This window comes from Schistocerca cancellata, chromosome 3, assembly GCF_023864275.1.
Source record: "Schistocerca cancellata isolate TAMUIC-IGC-003103 chromosome 3, iqSchCanc2.1, whole genome shotgun sequence".
NCBI classification, from domain to species: Eukaryota; Metazoa; Arthropoda; class Insecta; order Orthoptera; family Acrididae; genus Schistocerca; species Schistocerca cancellata.
Genome location: NC_064628.1, coordinates 766117542 through 766142166, shown reverse-complemented (window position 1 = coordinate 766142166; position 24625 = coordinate 766117542). Strand labels below are relative to the sequence as shown.

General features: G+C 40.4%; 1 protein-coding gene across 2 annotated transcripts in view; it reads right to left on the bottom strand.

Moving 5' to 3' along the window:
• Positions 1 to 23884, bottom strand: part of LOC126175799 (A-kinase anchor protein 1, mitochondrial) — a 285989-nt gene extending 262105 nt beyond the window's left edge. For both annotated transcript variants that reach the window (XM_049922782.1, XM_049922783.1), the window contains exon 1: positions 23724 to 23884. The gene's annotated coding sequence lies outside the window, so the exon portion shown is untranslated. The remainder of the gene's footprint in view (positions 1 to 23723) is intronic.
• Positions 23885 to 24625: the final 741 nt, after the last annotated feature.

The following is a 24625-nucleotide window of genomic DNA, read 5'->3' as shown; positions in this document are numbered from 1 at the left end:
ACCCAGTTAGAAGCCTCTGCTGGTTTTTGCAGACTATTTGTACCTTCTGCATTCTTCCAGTTATGTGTGAATGAAACCATTTGTGCACTGCCCCACTCATACCACAATACTTAAGATTATTTAGAAGGATATCATGATTCACACAAAATGTTCAAATGTGTGTGAAATCTTATTGGACTTAACTGCTAAGGTCATCAGTCCCTAAGCTTACACACTAGTTAACCTAAATTATCCTAAGGACAAACACACACACCCATGCCCGAGGGAGGACTCGAACCTCCGCCGGGACCAACCTCACAGTCCATGACTGCAGCGCGATTCACACAATCAAAAGGCTTTGATAGATCACAAAATATCCCAATGGGTGATGTTCGGTTATTCATAGCATTTAATATCTGATCAGTGAAAGCATATATAGCATTTTCTGTAGAAAAGCCTCTCTGAAAACCAAATTTTGTTAGTACTTCATTTTTACAAATATGCTACTCTCTAATACATTACTTTTTCAAGAATTTTGGATAAAGCTGTCAGAAGCGAGATTGGGTGGCAGGTGTTAGCATCAGAACTATCTCCATTTTTATACAAAGGTTTAACAATAGCGTATTTCGGTCTATCTGAAAAAATGCCCTGTTTCAGTGAGCTACTACATATGAGGCTGAGAATCCTACTTATTTGTTTGGAACAAGCTTTTTGTACTCTGTTGGAAATACCATCGATTCCACATGAGCTTTTACTTTTAAATGAATTTTTCATTTTCCTAATGTCAGTAGGAGAGGTGGGTTGAAATTCAATTTTATCAAATTGCATAGGTACTGCCTCTTCCATATACTGCCTTGCATTTTCTAATGAATAGCTGAATCCAATTTTCTCTACAACACTTAAAAAATGATAAGACTTCTTGTTAACAAATTTTTCATTGTGTTTGATAGAAAAATAGTCCTCCTCTGCTCTCAGTTGCCCTGTTTCCCTTTTAACAATATTTCAAATTGTTTTACTTTTATTATCAGATGTGCTAATCTCACACATAATGCACACATTTCTGGATTTTTTTTAACTTTTCTTAATACAGTGCAGTAGTTTTTATTATGCTTTATTGTTTCAGGATCATTACTCCTCCTAGCTATAAGATACATTTCCCTTTTCTGTTTACAAGTATTTTTATCCCTTTAGTAAGCCATGGATTTTTACATGGTTTCATACAATTATATTTCACTGTTTTCTTATGGAAACTGTTTTCAAATATAGTCACAAAGGTATCATGAAATAGGTTAAATTTTAAATTAGCATCATGTTCCCTGTACACCTCATCTCAGTGTAACTGTTGCAAGGTTTCCCTAAAATTTTGAGTTGTTAAATCGTTAACTGAATGAACTATTTTGAAGGACTGTTTTGCGTTACTGTATGCAGCTATATGATATACTGTAACTAGCTGTGCATTATGATCACACAGACGATTCTTAACATGAAAAGTTTTTATTTGATTATATTTATCTTTGTCTATGAAAACATTATCTATCAGTGTGTTGCTTTCCTGTACCACCCGAGTACGAAAAATCCATAACTGATGTGAAATTGAAAGAACAAAGTAACACTTCACGATCAAGCTTTCTATCGGACTCATTCAGAAAATCTACACTGAAATCCCCACAAACAATTATTTGCTTTCCTCTGTCTGATAGATAGCACAATAAAGAATTAAAGTTTTTCAAAAATAGTTGAAAATTTCCCAATGGAGACCTATACATGGCTACAATTATAGAAGTGCCATTATTTAGTTTAAACTCACATGCACATGCTTCTATATGTTGCTCTACGCAGAATTTTTAGTTTCCAAATTTTTCACACTATGACAGATTTTAACATACACTACTGGCCATTAAAATTGCTACACCATGTAGACGACGTGCTACAGACGCGAAATTTAATCTCGACAGGAAGAAGATGCTGTGATATGAAAATGACTCGCTTTTCAGAGCATTCACACAAGGTTGGCGCCGGTGGTGACACCTACACCGTGCTGACATGAGGAAAGTTTCCAACCGATTTCACATACACAAACAGCAGTTGACCGGCGTTGCCTGGTGAAACGTTGTTGTGATGCCTCGTGTAAGGAGGAGAAATGCGTACCATCACGCTTCCGACTTTGATAAAGGTCGGATTGTAGACTATCGCGATTGCCGTTTATCGTATCGCCACACTGCTGCTCGCGTTGGTCGAGATCCAATGACTGTTGGCAGGATACGGAATCGGTGGGTTCAGAAGGGTAATACGGAACGTCGTGCTGGATCCCAACGGCCTCGTATCACAAGCAGTCGAGATGATAGGCATCTTATCCGCATGGCTGTAACGGATCGTGCAGCCACGTCTCGATCCCTGAGTTAACAGATGGGGACGTTTGCAAGCTAACAACCATCTGCACGAACAGTTCGACGTCGTTTGCAGCAGCATGGACTATCACCTCGGAGACCATGGCTGCGGTTACCCCTGACACTGCATCACAGACAGGAGCGCCTGCGATGGTGTACTCAACGACGAACCTGAGTGCACGATTGGCAAAACGTCATTTTTTCGGATGAATCCAGGTTCTGTTTACAGCATCATGATGGTCGCATCCGTGTTTGACAACATCGCGGTGAACCCACATTGGAAACGTGTATTCGTCATCGCCATACTGGCGTATCACCCGGCGTGACGGTATGGAGTGCCATTGGTTACACGTCTCGGTCACCTCTTGTTCGCACTGACGGCACTTTGGACAGTGGACGTTACATTTAAGTTGTGTTACGACCCGTGGCTCCACCCTTCATTCGATCCCTGCGAAACCCTACATTTCAGCAGGATAATGCACGACCGCATGTTGCAGGTCCTGTACGGGCCTTTCTAGATACAGAAAATGTTCGACAGCTGCCCTGGCCAGCACATTCTCCAGATCTCTCACCAATTGAAAACGTCTGGTCAATGGTGGCCGAGCAATTGGCTTGTCACAATACGCCAGTCACTACTCTTGATGAACTGTGGTATTGTGTTGAAGCTGCATGGGCAGCTATACCTGTACACACCATCCAAGCCCTGTTTGACTCAATACCCGGGCGTATCAAGGCCGTTATTACGACCAGAGGTGGTTGTTCTGGGTACTGATTTCTCAGGATCTATGCACCCAGATTGCGTGAAAATGTAATCACATGTCAGTTCTACTATAATATATTTGTCCAATGACTACCCGTTTATCATCTGCATTTCTTCTTGGTGTAGCAATTTTATGGCCAATCAGGACACTGACATTAGCCTAAAAAAGTACTCCCATGAGTTTAAGGGGGGAGAGAGGCACTGTAAGATTTTGCTATCATCCCAGCCAGTTTACCCTTCCCCTTCCTATTGAGATGCAGGCCATGTCTTGTGAAGTCCCACCTACCAATACCATCAACAGGAAACAAACATACAAACTAATCACCAGAAGCAAGCTGATCTAGCTCCGTATTGACCCTCCGGATAGAGCTGTTCAATTGGGGCCGATCATACTGCATGAAAGCAGGAACCATGACAACGTTTGTATGGTTCGTTGCAGATGCTATTTTTACCAGGTCACACTCAATATTGTAGCCCTGATCCCTATCAATACTGTTTCTCGCTCCACCCACTACCACAACATGATCCTGCTTTGTAAAACCCTTGCACAATCATCCTAGAGCTAACAAGTTGCGGCCCTGTTGATTGCTACGTTTCTCCTATTGTTTCAAACAATACTAGACTTTTCTAAGGGAGTACATTGATTTAGCAGGACAGTTGAGTGCGATAAGGTTCCCGTGTGTTCGTCAATCGAGGAGCGTATGTGTACAGCCTTGTGATCACGGTTGTCGTCGTCTTGGAACACAGGAGTGTCCACATCATACTCACCATTACATAGAAGAAAGGGAAATACTTGGTCACCGCGAATGTTGAAATAAGCATCCTGGTTCATTCTATGAAGTTACGGGATTGAAGATGGATGATGTCGACTTCTTGCCATGATATTTCGGCTGACAACCATTCATGCTTGATCATCTGGTGTGTGTTTAGCACTGGAGATACCTAATTCACGTCGCTAAATTTGGTGCGGAGACGCTTGCGTAAAGGGAAACGCTACATGAGCGACCTCTGTCCAGTTTCGCGCCCTCTTTGAATACTGCTCCATCTTTGGCGCTAAGGTGCATGCGTAACTGTGAACTATTAGGTTGTGTATCAGTTCTTAGCTTTTCTGTTTTGCATGCTGGTATTCCTTTTGCTATGGGTTTACTTAACGTCATTTTTTATTTTAGTTCACTGCAGCTAGTTGAGTTTACATATTGTCATATGGAGACAGTGAGTGGAGCTGTGGACGCTAGAAAATGGAGTGCCAAGTGGAGAAATTGGAACATATCCGACATATTTTCCTGTTTGAGTTCAATGGAAGATTGACTGCAGAGGAGGCAGCCAGAAACATTTGCGCCCGGCATGGGAATAAGGCCATTGGACCGAGCACGGCAAGGAAATGGTTTTCTCGATTTAAGGAGCATCGTTTTAACATTAGTAACTCTCCCACGGGGTTTGATGAAGATCATTTAAAGGCATTACTCCAAAACGATCCACACCAGTGTAATTGAGAGCTGGCAAATGTGATGAACTGTGATCATTCCACTACCGTGCGATATTTGCATGCAATGAGGATGGTTCAAAAATCGGCTGTATAGGTACCGTATGCTCTAAGCCAAAATCACAAAAATCAGCAGGTGGGCATATGTTCATGTCTGCTTGTCCGTTATCAATTGGCTAGTGAACAACACCGACCATTCCTATCCTGTATCGTTACTTGTGACGAGAAATGGCGTCTTCATGCTAACATAAGGAACAGAAAGGGATGGTTGAGCCCAAACAAAGCAGCAACTCCCTGTACAAAGACCTGCGCGGCGCATGAACCTGGCGGAACAGCGACGGTGTGGTGTACTACAATTTGCTTCCCCCAAGTGTAACCATCACTGCTGACATTTATTGTCAGCAACTGAGACGTCTTCCAGGCTCAGTCCAAGAACACCGACCAGGAAGACTGTGTGAAGTGGTGCTACGGTAACACCCACCCCCACATTCTGCTAGACTGACAAGAAACACTACACAGGGGTTGGGTTGGGAAGTCATTCTGCAGCCACCTCATTCACCTGGTCTTGCGCCCTCAGATTTTCACCTTTTCCACTCTCTATCTCCGGAAAGGAACTTCCTTTCCGCAGGAAAATACACTCCGAATATGGCTCGACGAGTTCTTCGCCTAAAAACTACGCGATTTCTACAGTCGCGGAATCGAAAAATTACCCTAGCGTTGGCAGACTGTTGTAAATAGTAAAGGAGAATATATTATTGATGACTAAGTCTCTGTTACGTGAATCTGTTGTTTTTATTAAACTTACCGAAGAACGATACGATCGTATGCACCAACCAAATAAATTCGTGCTCTGTCGTAATGCCGGCTTGCGGAGTTAAAATTCAGACTGTAAATTAATAAAATTAATTGTTACCCGTGCGAGTACTCATAAAATGTTTCCTTTCTTTAGCCATTAAATAAATCACGGGCCCCACGGTTAAGAAGAACAGTCGCACTTTCTGGAGCACCTGAATTCAGTCCACAATATCAAATTTACGATGTATGTGGAGAAGGGTGGTTGCCTGCCATTTCTGGATGTCTTGGATAGATGGAAAGTGGATGGATCATTGGGGAATTCCGTTCACCGTAAGCTAATAGGTACAGACCTGTATTTTCAGGCGTCGAGCTGCCACCACCCATCAAAAAGTATGGGCATCTTTCGAACATTGGTGAACCAGACACATGTTGTGTGTGATGGAGACAACTTTGTAAAGGAGCTGGAACACGTACAATCTGTGTTGAAAGATAATAGATTTTTTCAACATCAGTTCTGGACAGCTTTGAGAAGGAAGAAACATTACCACCTACAAGTTCAAGAGACGAAAGGGCGGTTCAAGTCCATAGCGTTCCTCCCATATGCCAGCAATATTACGTCGAAATTAGGCAGAATCTTAAGGAAACTTGAAGTCAATATTATAGGAATGGAAGAGAATGTAGATGAATATGAGATAGGAGATGCGATACTACACGAATAATTTGACAGAGCACTACAAGGCCTAAGTCGAAACAAAGTTCTGGGAATAAACGACATTTTGCCTGAGCTACTGATAGCCTTGGGAGGGTCAGCCATGACAAAACTCTCCCATCTGGTATGGAAGATGTATGAGGCAGGTGAAATACACTCAGACTGGAAGAAGACTATGGTAATTCCAATTCCAAAGGAAGCAGTAGCTGACAGGTGTGAAAATTACGGAACTGACAGTTTAATCAGTCATAGTTGAGAAGAATAGAAAAACTGGTAGACGCAGACTTCAGGGAAAATTACTTTGGATTTTGGAGAAATCTAGGAACACGCGAGGCAATACTGAGGCTACTACTTATCTCAGAAGACATGTTAAGTAAGGGAAATTTACGTTTACAGTATTTGCAGTCGTAGGGAAAGCTTTTGACAATGTTGACTGCAATACTCTCTTCGAAAATCTGAAGATAGCCGTCGTAAAATACAGGGAGCGAAATGCTGCTTAAAATTTGTACGGAAACCAGATGACAAGAGTCCAAGGGCATGAAAGGGAAGTAGTGGTTGAGAAGGGAGTGTGAGTCAGGGTTGTTGCCTATCGCCAATGTTATTCAATCTGTACATTAAGCAAGCTGTAAACGTAACAAAAGAAAAATTTTGAGTAGGAATTAATGTCCAGGGAGAAGAAATACATACTTTGAGGTTTCTCAATGGCAAGGGACAGCAAACACTTGGAAGAGCAGTTGAACAGAATGGAGGATAAAAGATGAATATCAACAAAAGCAAAACAAGCATAATGAAATGTAGTCTAATTAAATCAGATGATGCTGAGGGAATTAGATTAGGAAGCAAGGCACTAAATGTATTACAAGAGTTTCGTTATTTGGGCAGCAAATGACTCATGATGGCTGAAATACAGATGAGCGAAGTGTGGGGTGTAAAAATTGTAGGGGGAGACCAAAGCAGATTCAGAAGAATGTAGGTTGCAGTAGTTACTCGTAGATGAAGATGCTTGCACAGGATGGGAGAGCACAGAGAGCTGCATCAAACCAGTCTTCTGACTGAAGGCAGCAACAACACCAGATTTCCATAGCACGAAGAAAGCGATCACACAGATGAAAAGGAGCTCAAATTAATTTCTGGATGATGATCGAATCGCACAACAAAATACGAGGGCTATTCAGAAAGTAGGGAACGTTGGCGTCTGACGGCGCTAGGCGCGCTCCGATCGCGTATATTTCGGTAGTGCGTGCGCGGCAGCTCAGTCGGCATCCACCCTTGACGGCGGGAAAGTCTCTGCCCGTCTGGTTTTTTCGATATTCGGATTTGAAATGTGCGCTGCAATCGAAAATCCCGCCAGTTGTGAGGTGCGGTCTGTGATACGGTTTTTGTTGGCAAAAACTTATAGAAATTTATCGTGAACTGTACTAAGTGCACAGAAATAACGTAATGTGTGAATGTTCCGTCCGGGAATGGTGCATTCGGTTTAAAAATGGCCGAACCAACGTTCATGATGAAAAGAGTGAACGCCCAAGCATTGTTATTGACGATCTTGTCGCTAAAGTTGATGAAACGAGTCGTGAATCGTCGTTTCACAATAACGGAGCTTTTCGGTTCCTTTTCCACGAGCTTCACGGACTTTGTTGTTTGAAATTGCCACTCAAAAGCTAGGCTACCGCAAATTTCGTGCGGTGCCCAAAATGCCTACAGAGCACCATAAAGAACAGCGAATGGGGGCAACGTTGACATTTCTGGAGGCCTACCACAAACAAAGATCGAATCGTAACCGGTGATGAGACTTGGGTGAAACACGTCAATTGCGAGACAAAATTACAGTCCATGGAGTGGGGGCACACGTACGAAAACTAGTTTTTTTTCTATTTTCCACTGAAAAAAAGACAGGAATTACGTAGAACAAGGCTGGCAGAGAACAGCATAAATGACCTGAATATGGGGATTTCTTTTTCGAAAATTAGAAATTTAAAGATGGATAGTTACGGTATTTTATTTTTACATAGAATGTTTATACACTTTCTAGCACAAACTTATGTTGAGATAATAAGGAGAATATGTGTATTACATGTCGTTTCGATGGTATATCTGACAAGCCAAACTGGAAACTACAGAAGGCTATCGCCGGTTGCTTTATCGCTTCACTGCGTTTGTGATAAATCTGGTAGGGAGGCGTCCCTCCCCCACCCCTTCGGTCCCCAATGACGTACACCAATCACTCTGAAGTAGCAGTCAGGCATCCTGTACGACTGTCACTCAAACTTTTGAGAGAGGAACACATTTTAATAATTTCGGAAACTTACTACTACCTTCTCAAAGGACTTTCTTTCAAGTTATAATAAACCAGTGATTTCTCTCTCAAACTAATAAGTAAGCTACTACGATGTACAGGATAACGATTATTGAACTGTATGGAAAAAAAGTAAATTAGTTACAAAATTACCGCGTGCACTGTCACTGCAGATATTCGGTTTTAGGTTATGACATGTTCGATATGCCTACCATCATTGGTGGTGATGTGGCGCAGACGAATAGCGAAATTCTGCATGACCCGCTGAAGTGTCGGAACATAGATGCTGTCAATGACCTCCTGAATGGCTGTTTTCAGATCAGCAATGGCTTTGGTGTTATTGCTGCACACCTTGTCTTCCATACAGCCCCACAAAAAGGAGTCGCATGGGTTGAGATCCGGAGAATATGACAGCCAATGAGGCCCATGCTTGTGGCCTCTGGATACCCCAGAATGCGATCCCCAAAGTGCTCCTCCACGATATCGGACACACTTCCGCTTCGATGGCGTCGAGTCCCGTCTTGCATGAACCACATCTTATCGAAACTGGGTCACTTTGGAAGATGGGGATCAAATCTTCCAAAGACCTCACGTACCGTTCGGTAGATACCATTCCATCAAGGAATATCGCATCGATTATTCCTTGACTGGACACTGCACACCACGAGCCACCCACTGAGGGTGAAGAGACTTTTCGATCTCGAAATGCGGGTTCTCAGTTCCACAAATGCGCCAATTTTGCTTATTGGCGAACCCATACAAATAAAAGTGCCCGACAAAAACAAGCCGCGTATGCAGCGCATACTAATTCCCATCATGCTCCGCGGCCAACCCTGCAGCTTGAACGTCCTAACGTAAACCGTTTAGAAGTTATGACTGTTTTATTTCATGTAGTTCAATAACTACCATCCCGTGTATCTTGGACTAGTAACTACACGCGGCCCCATCCGTTTTATGTTTTCTAACACAAGGAAATCACATTTGGCCTGGCCTGAGATTCAAAATGGATGCAGAATTGGGCGTACTTCAGGAAATGGTTGTGTTTTTGGAAGCACTACGAGAAGGCGCGTTACACTGGTGAAAATGATGTTACCAAGCCGTCCGCCTTTACTGTCTCCTGAATTCTTGCAGAAAGCTTAAGGGGATGTAAATAAGTACAATGAGAACTCTAATCTGTGCGACTCTTACTGGTACATACACACAACACCACCAGTTAGAACATTGGACATTCCTGCTGACTTTTCGGATTTTAACTAATATTCATATCTGACAGAAGGCCACAAGGCCTTCTCTTTCTTAAAATGAAATGTGTGTTAATTTCTATGGGACCAAACTGCTGAGGTCATCGGTCCCTAGACTTACACACTACTTTAACTTACGCTAAGGACAACACACACACCCATTCCCGAGGGAGGACTCGAACCTCCGGCGCGAGTGGCCGTCCGATTCGTGACATGGCGCCTCTAACCGCGCGGCTCTCTTTCTTATTTAGGCAGTGTGATACACACTGTTTATAAAATTTTCTGACATCATGGCTTTCGTGTACGATATTATGAACAGCCGTCCATGTAATCGGAATACACACTACGCTGGTACGTGAATCACGAGTCTTCGGTCGTTCGCCAAATACGAAACTTGTCTTTGTAGTGTTTGTCTGTGATTGCACATATGAACTTTCATTGCCTGCAATTTTTCCCCATTTCGAAAGACTACCATGGCGGTAAGCAAGTGATCCCAGAGTCAAGTGCAATCGCCCAAGGCACTGACTCATATTCAAACCCATCATGCGGAGCCGAATAATGGATGTCTCATAACCGAAATCAGTAAGGGTAGTGAATAACATCCCGGCAACGCCGTGGTTTAGAACTGTAGCACAAGTTAGACAAGGTTGGGGGGCAAAGAGCCCGCCTTGCTCCCACTTAAAAACTATTCCGGCGTTCGTCTCCAAGTTATTTGGAGAAACCACAGACAGCCTAAATCAGTACAGCTGGACGGGGATTTGACGTCCACCCTACCGGACCTGTCAGTTATCTTCGACCTCATCCACTCGTTAAACTATGTAACTGGTTTAAAGCCCAGGCAACACAAGCCTCTGCTCTGGAGCCCATGCTGTAAGACGCCTACACTGGGTGTATCATAATTAGTAGCGAAAACAACCCATTTCCACACTCACATCAGTGGTCCTGTCCATTCCTACTGACGATCTTTTCAATTTACGGATAGGGAGAAAACTGTGCTGTTCATGATCTGTATTTAATAGGAAGTGCATTTTGTAATTCTTTAAGTACATATACGAAACTGTTAAACTATTGTTTTAACTGTTCAGTCGCTGAAATTTATGCAAGCAGGTAGAACAAAAATTTTCTACAGCCTTGTGAAATATAGTTAAAAGGAAAACGGTGGGTTCATCAAATGGTGACAGAAATATTGCCTGTATACTATAAGTAGTTTCAGTATGAATGATATGTTTTCGAGAGGTTGTGGAACTGACTTTTGCAAGTCTTTCTTGTTTGTTCCTTCATGTCGAGAGTAGTTTGTCACTGATTCAACAATACAACAGTGCATAAAACCTGCTCTGTCTTTAAAGAGAGAGAGGCATTTTCTGACACTCCGACTGGAAGAAACATAGCTGAAAATGACATCACGTATAAAAAATATATTATTAATGTAATGAAACCTTCCCTAATAAGAAAGCACATCAGAATAAACCTTTATAAGATCTTAGCGAGACCTGTGATGTGCTTTGACAGTGAAGCCTGGACAACAGCAAACTGTGCATAAAGACTAACAGCCTGTGAAATGAAATTCTTGGGACGAATAGCTGGGTACATCAAATGGGATAACAAAAGTAATGAAGATGTGTTGAAGGAACTTAAAATGGGGCCCATCACACCATTACATCCAGAACTTCAAAAAACTGGAGAAAACATCCACAATGAATGAGTTCAAAGAGGATCCATGCTAACTACCACACCTACGGTGTTATATAGATAGGTGGACCAACAAAAAGGTGTCATAAGAACTTTTTGATGAGTCTGTGACAGGTCAAGAAGTCAAATACTTGGAAGGAGGTTTACATAGAGCCAAAGCTTTTTTGTGCTTAGATCATATAAAACAATGAATGGAAGACAGGAAAACAAGTAAACTGAACAGTGAAAAAGTGGCCTGGAGTGGTTCTTGTAAACTAAGTTGGTTTTCAAAACCAAGTTGGTTTTCAAAACCAAGTTGGTTTTCAAAACCAAGTTGGTTTTCAAAACCAAGTTGGTTTTCAAAACCAAGTTGGTTTTCAAAACCAAGTTGGTTTTCAAAACCAAGTTGGTTTTCAAAACCAAGTTGGTTTTCAAAACCAAGTTGGTTTTCAAAACCAAGTTGGTTTTCAAAACCAAGTTGGTTTTCAAAACCAAGTTGGTTTTCAAAACCAAGTTGGTTTTCAAAACCAAGTTGGTTTTCAAAACCAAGTTGGTTTTCAAAACCAAGTTGGTTTTCAAAACCAAGTTGGTTTTCAAAACCAAGTTGGTTTGCAAAACCAAGTTGGTTTGCAAAACCAAGTTGGTTTGCAAAACCAAGTTGGTTTGCAAAACCAAGTTGGTTTGCAAAACCGTGTTGGTTTGCAAAACCGTGTTGGTTTGCAAAACCGTGTTGGTTTGCAAAACCGTGTTGGTTTGCAAAACCGTGTTGGTTTGCAAAACCGTGTTGGTTTGCAAAACTAAGTTGGTTTTCAAAACTAAGTTCCAATCTTTCACACTGAATATTTATAATTGCATATATTATACATTTTAACTCATAACTGAGACAAGGATTTTCAATTTTGAAACCACTCAAAGAGAGTGGTTCAGTGAACTATGAAGAGATGTGTGTGGGGGATTGCCAGCAGACAGAGGAAAACAAATCTCAGAGACTACATTTGACCGGAAGAAAATAAAATGGAAATGGGGAGGCCATATAGCTAAATCTACATTTCCATGACTACTCTGCAATTCACAATGAAGTGCCTGGAAGAGAAGTTAATCAAATCACCTTCAAACTATGTCTTTACCATTCCACACTCTAACAGTCCACGAGAAAAATGAACACTTTAATCTTTCCTTACAAGCCCTGATTACTCTTATTTTTATTCAATGACCATTCCTCCCTATGTAGGTAGGTGCCAGCAAAATATTTTTTCAGTCGGAGGAGAAAGTGGGAGATTGAAATTTTGGGAAAAGATACTGCCACAATGAAAAACTCGTTTGTTTTAATGACTGTCACCCCAATTTGCATATCATATCCATGACCCTCTCACCCCCCCCCCCTATTTTACAATAATACAAAATGAGCTGCCCTTCTTTGAACTTTCTTGATGCCCAGCGTCAGTCCTATCTGATGTGGATCCCACACCACACAGCAATACTCCGGAAGAGGACAGAGAGAGTAGGCAGTCTCTTTAGTGTTGTGCCAAAAAATTGTAGTTTTTGGTTCTTCCCCCCACAACACTATCTATGTGATCTTTCAATTCAGTTATTCATGATTGTAATTCTTACGTATTTAGTTGAATTCACACCTTTAGTTTTGCATGATTTATTGTGTAACCAAAACTTAGCATATTCCTTTTAATACTCATGCAGATGACTTCACACTGTTCATTATTTTTTGCACCATATAGATATCTTGTGTAAATCATTTTGCAATTGTTTTTTATAGTCTAATGATTTTATGAGGTGATAAAAATGTCATAATCTGCAAAATAATCTATGAGGGCTACTCAGCTTGTCTCCTAAATCACACATCGATTAAGAACAGCAGAGAATATATAACTAGATATCACTTCTATTTTGCCCGATGACTTTCTGTCAACTACTACCTTTGTGACATGAACGTATGGAAAGATAAAGACTGAGGCCATTCTTTGCAGTATTTAAAGAAATATGTGAATATCGCGGTGACGATCTAATAGAATGGAAGTAGACAGCATTAGAAAAGATCCAAAGCAAGACATATGTATGGTTAAGACCTTACATATTACATAGGTCTAGAAAAGTCTGGAGGAAGCCATTAACCAGTACTGGCCTGACAAGCTTACGTGGATCAGTTGCAAATGCTGCAACAAAAGAAAATTAGATTTGTAAAGAATAGTATTTGCACGATATGGTAAGCTTTCTGCCCAATTCTCAGATTTGAAAGAAATGCAACTAAGCACTTGAGGTACTTCTTCTAAATCTGATATATTTTGTATTTACAAGTGGAAATAATTTCAATGCATCAAGGTACAATAATTTAATTCTTTGAGTGTCTCAAAAACCACATTTTCAACACAGTGACGTGTGTCAGCCGGCGTCCACAGCAGAACCACTCATCTGATGCCAAGTGATCACCAGGGGTCACAGCAGAGCATCATGCCTCACTTCATGTGCCTGGCCTAGTGGTGAAGCCTCTGTTACTAAGCATGTGGCAGTCCAAATATTAATTATCAAGTACAATGGATAATGATCAGCATCACAGTTTGTACTACAATATACATGTCATCTCTGTACTCTTTCTTAGGCTTGCAGTATACCACACAGTGGTAACAGCTACAGTTGAATAAACAAGTGAATCTTATAAGCTTTCCTCTGTAGCAGTGTCTGTGGCAACACATCAAAGCAGAACTAATTCCATTGTCACATAACTCTACAATAGCTCACTGCAAGTTCTTATTTAAAAAGTTGTAAACACTTGCAGTACCCTTCTTATAGATATTCAAATGTGTACTGGAAACAAGACCTGAACTTCTAAGACCAGCAAACTAATAGCAACTAAAGCTGTGGGCCATTCCATGTAGAGTGAGTAAGAACACTTGTACTCAAAGACATGTGAGCCACTTTGGTGTCAATATGAATAATGCACTGAAAAATAACAAAGAGGTTGGAAAAGAAAACATGTTTTCGAGCACAGTTAAATATGTTTCTTGCTGAGAAATGTTTCTATGGTGTGATACAGACATACTAGGTCCTTGTTTGTTGTTGAGTACTTTTTAATCTGTTAACATATTATATATGCCAAGTGTGTGTGTGTGTGTGTGTGTGTGTGTGTGTGTGTGTGCGCATAGGAATTTGTCAGCTGTTGGTTTCTTGCTTCACTATTCAGATGCAGTTGACTCACCTCTTCAGAGAAGTTGCAAGAACAGTTGTGACAGATATGGGGCTGGCAGGTGTTAGTTACATTTAACTTGAAAAATGTAAACATACAAAGTTTATTTTTTTGTTACATCACTGATTATATTTCTTGTGTATGATGTAAGCTTCTTGTAGACCAGGTAGATGTGATTTTCTTTCCAAACAATGTAGGTGACATGTCCTGTACTGCAGTGTCAAATGGTCAAAAGAAAAATGAATAAAGAAAAATAACAACAACTCTTCTTGTTCCACATCATGCCACCCCCAAAAATATCTGTGCAAACATTTAACACTTTAACACATAGGCCTACACTGTAATAATTCATATACTACAAATAAAAATACAGTGTGTCCCACTCAAACCTCCCTGATTTCAAAGAACCATGAAAAAAAAAAAAAAAAAAAAAACAACCACAGTAGATGCGACAATGAAAAATGCACCACATTGTAGAGCATCGCAAAGAATTTATTTATTTATCATCAACACACCACTACATGCGAACCATTTGTAGCACGAAGAATATCTAGTCTATATTCAATTTATTGTGAAGTTCTTTGTAACATTTCATCTGTTACTGTTGCAATTGCATTAGTGATACAATGTCGCAACGTAGGAATATCGTCCATTTTGGTCGCATACATGCGGGCTTCATGAATCCCCACATGAAGAAATCAAGCAGCGTAATGTCAGGTGAACATGGTGGCCAGGCAATGGGTCCTCCCCATCTGGTCCAATGACTGGAAAATTTCCTATCCAGGAACTTGCGAACAGCCGTTGACCAATGGGGCAGAGCTGCACCTTGTTGAAAAATGATGTAGGGTTGCAAGTCTTGTATCTGAGGGTACACAGACAGCTCCAACATGCCCAGATACAATGACCCATTCACTGTTTGTTTCGCAAAGAAGAACGGTCCAACAATCCTGTCGTGCATTAGCCCGCACCAGACATTTAGTTTAGGGCTATCACAAACACGTTCAATGACAATGTGTGGAATTTGCAAACCCAAAATCCAAACATTATTCCTATTAACCCATCCTGATAGATGAAAGGTTGCCTCATCTGAGAATAAACACCTTTTCAGGAAGCTAGCATTCATATCAATACACTACAGCATATCAGCAGCAAATTATTGTCGGCGTCAGATGTTGCAGAATTTGCACTTTGAAAGCGCACATATGAAGACATGTAGTGCTGATTGAGGTACATCAAGTTGCCTAGACGCTTGATGAACTGACTTACGTGGGTTTCTGAGAAACATTTGTCTGACGTCCTCCACTGTCTCTTCTGAAATTCTGTAATGTGCACTGCCAGAATGTTTCAGAACGTGTCCTGTTGCCAGAAACTTCCTATACCATTCCTTAATTGTTTTCACATCAGATGGATCACATTCATACACACGATGATAATTTCTTTGTACAGTAATCGACTATTTGTTTCTGCAAACCACACTACTGCTTGCGCATGCTGCTGTAGAGTTGCCATTTTCACATCATGCGACCATGCTGCACTCTGCCAACGATACTTGGCACTTCTGACATGGGAATATAAATTCTTTGAGATGCTCTACAATGTGGTGCATTTTTCAGTGTTGTATCTACAGTGGTTTTTCTCTCCTGGGTCCTTGAAATCAACGAGGTTTGAATGGAATGCCCTGTATATAGGCCTATCTTTCCTTTGCAGAGCAATATTTGACAAATTAATTTCCTGCTCAACATTTTACTAATATTTTTTTACTCATTGCTTTGAGTTGTTTAGATTAATCCTCTCATGGCACTAAGATATAAGAAATGAGTTTTTACTGTCATTTGAAACAGAGAGGATGGTGTAGCAGACTGGGAGGTGTGGCACATAGACAGGTGAAGAACATGTTCTACTGACTTGAGAGAGCTGCTTAAACAAGTCAGAATGCTAGGCTGAAATGTTACATGACTGAACCAAAGCTTTTGGTATTAACCAATTTCAGATTACTCGAGTTGGGTAAATAAAGGGGTATTAATGTTATAAAAGAAGCTCATTACACTAACCTTTCTCATTCAACACCTACTGAGTTGCTTCAACAAATGTGTGTTACAACAAAGTAAAAATTAATGAAACATGCCATAATTTCACATTTCAATTTGGAGGTTTACCACTTGAGAAATTCCAGAGCAGCAAAACTATCACAATTTCTACATAAAATGTCTACTTCTGCGGAATGAATAAAGTAAGAAGTTCTATCGTCTCTCAATGGAGAATAAAATCTCAGTACGAGGGATTCAGCTGCAAAAGGATGGGGTAAGGGACGATGAGAGGGCATGTCACAAACTATTTATGTAACTAAACAGAAAAATGTCTCATCACCACTAATTGAGCAACATATCACAAGATTTATAAAATGAAAGTTGATAATAGTGATGGGATAGCATATGAGATAATTTCTGTCAAGACAGTATTTACACTATAAGCAATTTCATGTGCAAAAGTTCATGAACATACGTCCTGTTACATCTAGTCTACAAACAACCACCTGGACATCTAATCGAGCAACAAACAATACATTGGGAAGCACAAGTCTATTTGATTAGAAGTTTTATTTTGTACTTCACTTTTCTGAACAGCATTGTTTTCCATTAATTATACTACATTACCTACAGTTCTGCCGTGTTTTGTATAGAGGTCTTTATTTACACTGCTGCTATTACTTACTTGCTATATGTTTTAATCACAGAATCAGTGTAGATGGTGCTATTATACACAACTGCTTGTGTGTGGCATACTATAAAATTACACTAAATTGTAATATTAATGATAGACTCTTGATGTGTGTGCTGAAGTTACAGTATATTTGCTACTAACAGAAATCAAACTATTTTTTCGTTCTTTTTATTATCTGCACTTAACATTGTTAGCCAACTCTTTCATATCATCATCTTCCCATGTTTCTCACCTAAGACTGAAAGATAATCACAGACAACACAAACAATCTTCACTGAAACTTGCAACTACAATGGTGGCCATAGTAAATAGTACATTTTTCAGTTGGTTACATCGCTAAGATGGAGATGTGATCATACCATCTACCGGGTCAACAGAAGCGTCCGATCCCACGCGTCGGCTTTGACCCGTGACGTACGGGTGTTGTCGTGTGTGACGTCATGATGGCGCGGAGTTTGGCTTGTGAGTGTGGCGTATTTGTAGATGTCGCGTTGTGGTGTGGTTAGTTGTGCTCTCTGGTGGTATGTTCAAGGATTTCGTTTGTATGGTGTAATGGGCTCAATTTGCTTTTGCTCAGTATCCAGAATTGTTCGAGTGTCGGCTGCGTTTGTAGTGGAATTTGTTTCAGTGAGTTAACAATTTTGTGTGAAGGTTAATTTAGTGTTATTCACTGTAGATCGTGTGGTAATTTTAGTAAAATCAATCGGTTGTTGGTTTTGTTCAGGAATGGATATGGCGGATAAAATTAACAGTACGCAGGACATGGGAAGTGTTCGATCCTAATTTATGGGATCAGGAACTGCTGTTGAGGTATATAGGTCAAGGAAAGTGTCCGATTCCAGATGATATTGTGTTTAGTGGTATTTGGGGAGTTTTGTGATTTCGGTTTTTTTCGTCGTTTTGTATGGGGGTGGGTGTCTCAAATTTGTTTGTATTTAGTTTTCCCCCACCCAAAAACACCCCATTTTCCCGCACTTGTCCCATTAGTGTCATTAGGCTTTTTGTGGAAAGTGTGTGTGTTTGTTTTTGATGTATTTTCGTCCTCCTAATGTGTACGTACCGACTTCATACGTGCCATGTTGGAATCCTTATTTATGGTCGTTTCCGCCATATTTGTGACGTCATGAGTCAAAGCAGACGGGCGGGATCGGACGCTTCCGTATTTCCCCATCTACCACATCTTATCAGACCCATATAATATGCCATTCAGTTCAGTATGGAATATAAGCCAGAGCAGGTGCATACTGAGGCTGTGGATGTGTTCCATCGAGTGCTTAGTGTTACAGCTGTACTGCGTGCAGTGAGCCCTGTAAGAGACCGCCATTTTCATGTTCCATACAGGAGGAACAACAAGGTGTGAGATAGGTTCTGTAACCAATGTGAAGCATAAGGGACCTCAAATGACAGTTTGAATGCCGGAAAATATCAGGCTAGTTTGTGCAGCCCTGCACCAAAGCCCATAGCAATCCGCCCATCACCATTTCAGAATGTTACAAATTCCTCAAAGAAGCTGCAAGTGGCTCAACAGTTACAGCCGGGAGATAAAGTGAGTATGTGCAATTTCTGCACCTCGGCTAACACTCAGGCACAAACCCCAACTCATTCATAAAAAAAAAATACCATGGTAAATCTGGATTGTCATCGTCTAGTGTGCTATTCAAGTCCAATGGAACTGTTAGGCCAGATTTTTTTAAGTAAAAAATAGCTGGCTGGCGAGTGTCAATTCCAAGTGGTATGCTGCTATGATTAAATAATTTCTTCATTGCACAGTTGCAGGGACATCACTGTCTTAATACAATAGGGTTTCAGCAAGATATGACTACAGCCCATAGAGCCCGTAGTTCAATGACTACACTGAGGTGCCACTTCCCACATTGATTACTCTCACAATTCGGTGATATCCTACAGCTAGCGGCTAGCATGATCCCCTGATCTTTCAGATTCTGATTTTTATGGTCATCTCAAGAACAATTAGTTTTTCATTCGCCCCCCCCCCCCCTCCCCCGATGGAAACAACTCGACAACTCTGACGAGTTGAAAGCTGCAATCTAGAAAGAGAGAGAGCAGTTGTTCCTCATGAAATGACTGAGAACCTAATGAGAAGCTTTAACCATGCATCGCCAAACCATTTGTGCATTGTAATTTTTCAGTATAAACTTGTTTTTGGCTTTCCTCTAATGGCAGTGTTGGTTACTGTGTCATATTGGACACCCCACCTCTAACACCCTCCCCCCAAAAATCTTGGTTGCAGTGACGAACTGGAGCAGAGCCCGAGGTCTAGGTTAGGCAGAAAGGTGATCATTTGGTTGATAGATGGCAAAGCAAACAAATGTCAAAGCCAAATAAAGATTATGGTAACAAACTGACCTGTAGCGTAGCCTAGTGTTTATGATCATGAGACATTCAAATGCACATTGCTATATTTAATGCACTTTTCATTACAAAAATTTAAACTGCATGGTAAATTCAGAAAACGCTCATTACATAATGGCCAAGTCTCCGATGAGTATTTTGATGCATATTATATACAAGGGGTGATCAGGAACTAGAGTTATAAGGCCGATATTCCTGGAGATTCATCTGTTATGGAGGAATTAGTAGTGTGCAGTAATTCTGATACATGCTCTGGCAACTTTGCAGAGTTTCAGCCAACACCTACAGTGCTACTTGCAAGGATGCACAAATGACGGCTCATTTGTAAATATGGTCTTGCAAAGAAATCGGCTCAGTCATTCGATTTCTGTGAGCTAAACATGTAACTGCAGTGGAAACTGTCAAGCAACTGGTAGGGGTTTACAGAGATACTAAGTTCTCATCAGCATTTTGCAGAAGGGTGTCTAAGTCTGTGCCTGAGAGACAAAATGTCATCAAGGAGGATCACAGTGGCTGACCCAGCACATCAACTGATTTGAACACACCTCACATGGAGGAGCTGATTCAGGACAACTGGAGGATCTCATTACAGCACATGGTGGTAGAATTGGGAATGTCATTTGGAAATATTCATCACACTGTTCACGATAGTCTGCAGTATTTGGAGTTTGTTCCTGATGGGTTCCACAAAATCTGTCCAACCAACACAAGGAGAAGCACATGAGGGGGCCAAGTCTGCAACTTTTGCAATTGTTCACCATAAAAGGGAGTAGTTTTCCTCGTGAAATCACAGGTGATGAAACATGATCCACCATTACAACCCCAGCAGTAAGTGGTCATCAATGGAGTGCAAACACCCCTCCTCTCCAAAGACAAGGGAGTTTAAGGTGACACGATCTGCTGGAAAGTTTATGACCACAATGTTTTGGGACAGTGCATGTGTCATACTGATGGAGTTTTTGGAAGGAAGACAGACAGTAACCACAGACCGATACTGCGAGACCTCGACACAACTGTGTGAAGCAATCGGCATCATCTTTCTTCACAACGACATGTGACCTCATACGGCCAAGAAGACCACTATGCTGTTGAAGCAGTTTTACGGGACATCATGTACCACCCTCCTTACAGTCCAGACCTTGCTCAAAGCAACTTTCCCATTTTTTCTCACTTGAAGGACCACCTAGGAGGCTGATGATTAGCTTCAGATGAGGTGGTGAAACACTTTGTGACAACATGACAGAACAAGCACGGACAGGATATTTACCAGGAGGCTATATTCAAACTCATCCCATGAAGCGACATGCCTAACCTATATGGACACTAAGATGAGAAATAACCTAATGTATGTATTATAAGTTGGCTGTCTTGGTTGTATGAAGTAAAAGGTACATGTTTCACTACAGGCTTTGAAACCTTAGTTTCTGTTCACCCCTTCTACATATATCCCACATAAATTATGAAAATTGCACGCTGGGCCCCACTATAACTTTTACTGCAAAGTGTATAGAACAGTTGTCTATAAGTTACATTGGTATAAATATAGGCTACATCTCACAACAACCATATGAAAACATACTAATTTCCATGGGCCACCATGTATTTTCTGCATTATATCAGTCAAGCCATGTCTCTTTCTATGATTGCCACTGTTACATTCAAGTTCTATATCCACTGAAATTGCCTTTAAAGAGTGACATTCCATTGATACCACTGATATGTTTATGACTGGGTTCAACCTGTGTAAGATCATTATCTGTTGTTCCAGAATGTTAATTCCGCCTCATATTTTGACTTGATAATAACAGATATTATGGCACTAGACAGTGTTTCAAGATATACCAAAACTTGTTTTGTGGAGTGTTCTAACCAATTAGCAGTTCTGAGTTCATTATACTGAAATATGTCATTAGCTGTAACACAGATCCCTGACCACAAATCTTTATTAACAGAACTGAAACAAGTATCAAAACTATGATTAACCTACACCAGAAATATTAACCACTATTATGGTATCCTCATAATTATTTGTAATAGTCCTAAACTGTGTGGCTATAAATCAGTAAACTATGTGTCAAAGCCATAATTCACACACTTGTGTACAGTCTAATTGCTCTAAAGCTTTTGTCTTTCTGGGTACACAATACATCCAAAAATACTTTGCATGGTGAATATCCAGGTGTAGAAGAACTGTTTGGATTACATACTCATGCGACAGACTACTGACCAAGTGGACTGTTGCTCAAACTGCAGGAAACCAAGCACATACCATTTGCAAGAACTCTGCATATAGGTGGGTTATCAGGAAGAAGATAGATTGAGGGATGAAGGTGAAAATTTATCTGTGTCTAACAATCCAAACTTTTATTTTATACTGATCATAAGTTTTAATTGATAACTTGGGGAACTCTGAGGTGAAGGTGTTAAGGGCTAACAAGAACAGAAACACTCTGCTGTAGCAGTGTCTATAAGTTTATTTATATGTTATGTCTGGTATGTTAGAAAAGAATGTTTCTTCACAGCAACACATTTTTTTCCATTATCAGTATGCTTTAAGTTTATGCTTTGGCACACGCTGCTGAGCTATCTCAACCAAAACATTTTTCAAGCAAAGACCAAATTTACAACTCTGGCATATTTATTCCCCAGAAAAATAGGTCTATGGTATCAAAGATCTTGTGGTATATTTGTTGGTTTACCTTCGTATACTTTGGTTTACCCCAGACAGGTTCTTGATTAAATTTTACTACAGTGATTAAGAACCTAGAAGCATACCAGAAAGCTATCTATCCATTACATACACCAGCCATTCTTTACAAGTAATTCTGCAACTACACACAAATCTAATTAGGCCCTATTAAGGAATAACAGACTCAACCAATTCCTGAGCTGCTCATGTAGGTCCTCTGTGTAACTGATTATTAAAAGTACAACAGTAACAAAATTATTTTCCATTTTTTCACCTAAATCAATATGCTGCAGCTCTGTATAAAATACTGCAATATTATTTGCTCCACACATCTCCCTGTTTATAACTTAATTCTGATATCCTCTGAAATGTCAACAGATGTTGAGAGTCTTAAGTCATCACCGATCCGATTTTGTTCAATATCTACAGTTTCCCCACACACAATGACATTACATGTCATAATGTCACTGGAAAATCAAAGTTCTATTACTGACAATTTGCGACCCACTACTCCCATACTACATTGCGCAACTAACAAGGTTTTCCTGAACGTAAATACCAAACACTTTATGGGGTAGGGAAGTGTGTGTGTGTGTGTGTGTGTGTGTGTGTGTGTGTGTGTGTGTGTTCCGATGCCACATTCTCTCGCGCAAGTAATATGTGAAGTAGTGCTTTCATGTTTTTATTATTTTTATGACAACGGTAGCAAAATACACATTTGACAACAAGTGACCGTAGATTTAACTGCTGCAAAGATCTGCAACGGAAATATAAATGCCAGAAATAAAAGTTAATGGAACAAAAAGAAAACTGTCTTGGTTTTTTTGGATACTCTTTAAAGGGTTCGCTCTCTGTTCTTTCTACGTTAGCTACGTACTAATGTTACAAAATTCTGTGTTGCATGCCTAATACATTCGAGCAAGACCACATTCATTTCGACGCGTACAGCATATTTATTCTTCTCTTGGTTATTGAATTTTTTTAAGGTAAGGTTATCACCCACCACACCACGTCGCAAGCAGAAACTGCCATATGCGATAATAAACAAGCACTACTCTCCCAAATCATTTACTCATCTTCTGTATCACTTCAACACTCTACAATGAAATTACGTATTTATTAATCGCGAAAAATCGTAATGGAATGACATCGGAACAGATAAACGTCAATGTTGACGAAAGCTTTGGAACGTGACGTAGCAAAGCAACAGACGCCACATCAGGTAAGACAACCTATTAAAGCTCTACAGACCGACAAATACGTTCACCAGACTAACGATACTAAGGGCCACACAAGTATACTTAAATGACATTAACACAGCGAACTTCCTGGGAAAACGTTTCCTAATTATTTCGACTTTAATGCAACAGATGACGCTTAAACATGAACTAATGTAACAAAACAAAATCGTCGTAGGGAATCTTATTACCTTGCTCAATAGTTCAGCTTGCACTTAACAATTTCTTATGACAGTCATCAATTTCGATCCAATATTCAAGGCAGATATGTGTACGTCCAGAGCAAACGGCGTATTTGGTATCCTATCCCACGTGCTACCACTCTGTTTTCCAGTACAGTCAATATGGCGTTCACCGGCACAGAATAAAAACGTAAATATACCCAAGGAGAATCTGAGAATACTACTTGGGTTATGAACACCACTTTCGAACTTTCATAAGGAGGTGATATTGTCAGACTGCACAGCTACCAATGCCTCCTTCTGCCTTTAAATATCAACGTTATTTTCACACATTTTTTGAAAATAAACAAACGATAAAGCTCTCAGGGCACTTCAGCTGAAGCTAGATAAAGCCCGCAAACTAACCAAAACGGCTGTTATTTCAAGGACCATTTCGTCCGCTGATGCAATGTGACGCTTCGCAAAAGGTCTTTGATTGCAAACATTTGACGAAAGAGAATTATTAGCTCGCTACACTGCATATTTATGGCGTAACAGACAACAGTTGACGAGTTGCTACTGACGACAGCAATACATCCAAACTACCACACGACACAAATTTTATGTGAAACAGCATTTTTCTTAGTCTGTACTACAAAACCTCGTCCCAGTAAGTCCTAGATATAAAGGCATTTGAAAATAAACCACAAATACATGAATCTCACGATTCTCTTCAAATGTTGAAATGCAATGACATCTACAACACAGCTGTAGACTGACGTCATTACTAACACGCCTAGGCCCACGTAATACGAGTAGGAGGCGCACCTACTATGAATAAATATATATTGGTAGTATGCATACAGTTACGAGATGTGGCTTATGTTTTCATTCTTTCATAACTCTATGAAATATGTATCGTAACAAAAAAT